This window comes from Austrofundulus limnaeus, unplaced genomic scaffold (assembly GCF_001266775.1).
Source record: "Austrofundulus limnaeus strain Quisiro unplaced genomic scaffold, Austrofundulus_limnaeus-1.0 Scaffold30, whole genome shotgun sequence".
Lineage (NCBI taxonomy): Eukaryota > Metazoa > Chordata > Actinopteri > Cyprinodontiformes > Rivulidae > Austrofundulus > Austrofundulus limnaeus.
This window is the reverse complement of record NW_013952432.1, coordinates 3248167-3249651: the sequence shown is the minus strand read 5'-3', so window position 1 is coordinate 3249651 and position 1485 is coordinate 3248167. Positions and strand designations below refer to the sequence as shown.

The 1485-nt window shown below is 43.3% G+C and overlaps 2 protein-coding genes across 2 annotated transcripts in view; one reads left to right on the top strand and one right to left on the bottom strand.

The window, feature by feature from the left end:
• cdh23 (cadherin-related 23) overlaps window positions 1-1485 on the top strand; it is a gene marked incomplete at its 5' end in the record, with an annotated part of 152643 nt that overhangs the window by 95608 nt on the left and 55550 nt on the right.
• Window positions 1-1485, bottom strand: part of vsir (V-set immunoregulatory receptor) — a gene marked incomplete in the record, with an annotated part of 28019 nt that overhangs the window by 11431 nt on the left and 15103 nt on the right.

Below are 1485 nucleotides of genomic sequence, written 5' to 3'. Positions count from 1 at the left end.
CAGTGGATCTGTGCTCAAAAATACAGCCTAGGTGGAGTAGTCGAACACAGATCCACTGATCCTTCAACACAGAGCATCTTCAGAAGACAAGTTGATAAAATAAATTTTAACAATCTGTATTGTTCCATACAAGTGTGTATTGAACCTAAAGTACTGTTCGATACRGGTACATGTATCTAATATATATACAGTATATGTTGGGGGTATAGTTCAGTTATGAAAGCACTCGTGACATCACAGCTCTGTTGGAAGGTTCTGGCAGCTAAAGTTGGCTGATAACACAGCTCATCACTTCAACCGAAGCTTATTAAATCTGCTGAGCTCAGCAGATCTTCTCTGTATTTTTTGTACTTTTAGCTCATTTGTTTGTCCTCCTGAGAGTTCATGATGTGGTTCAAACTGAGCAGCGTCTGCTGGTTTCAACCAAAACCTCCAGTCAGTTCCTGTCGGACGGCCGGAGTGCAGCTACATGATCAGACTGTTGTGATTTTATTATTCCACAGTTTATTGTCTTTAAAAGTTGCACGGCGCTGTCTTTGTGTAGCCAGGAAACAATGACAGCTGAGACTTTTTCACAGATTACACAAACTCCCTGCTTTACTCACGTTTGACCACATCCTCTTCTGTTCAGCAGCAAATCTTGCAATAATGGAAAAAAACACGTAACCCACTTTAAAAACGTTAGTTTTACTGGAACAATGCAGCTGAATAAACCTCTTTAAAATCTCCTCTTTTTGATTTTTCTGTCTCTTAAAGCTTCTGACCTGCAAAGAAATATTAATATTGAAGAAATCATGAAAAAAAGCTTTCAAAGCAACAAAAGCCARGGCGCCTCTGCACCTCAGGTGAGGCTGAAAACTTGTGAAGCTGTGAAACATTCAGGAAACGCAGGCGACACCAGCGTTCGTCTGAAGCTCTCATCTACACTCAAAGAGCTGAACTTCTAACACCAGCTGTCACGAGTCGTGTTCATCTGCAGCAGGTTGCAGCGCACGTTAGTGCTGGGCGGTATACCGTTTTGTACCGAAAACTGGTTTTTATTTTTGTTATGATATGAGTTTTCTGAAAACCGGTGTAAMCAGCCTGAACAGGTGCGGAACGTTTTGTCGCAGCTGCCAGTGAACTGTTTCCCTGGGGACACGTTTGTTCGCAGCACCGCTAAGCGCGTCAGCATGCTAACGTTATTGTTGGAACAACTGGTGGCGGGTGGTGTGTTTCAGCCGATTATATGGGCTGTGTCCAAAACGACAGGCCGGGTCCTCCGGAGGACCCAGACTACCCGATCGAGGTGGGCCTGGTCCTTGGTAGACCGGGAAGACCGGAAAAAAAGAGGCTGTGGATTTGGACAGTCTAGCCTCCCCTCCTTACCCCAGCGTACATCATGTCACCTAGCAACTGTGACGACGCTAAACAAGCAAACTTAAATCAAAACTAGAAAAATATCAATACATTAGCATTATTAATATCACAAAACTATAAAATTAA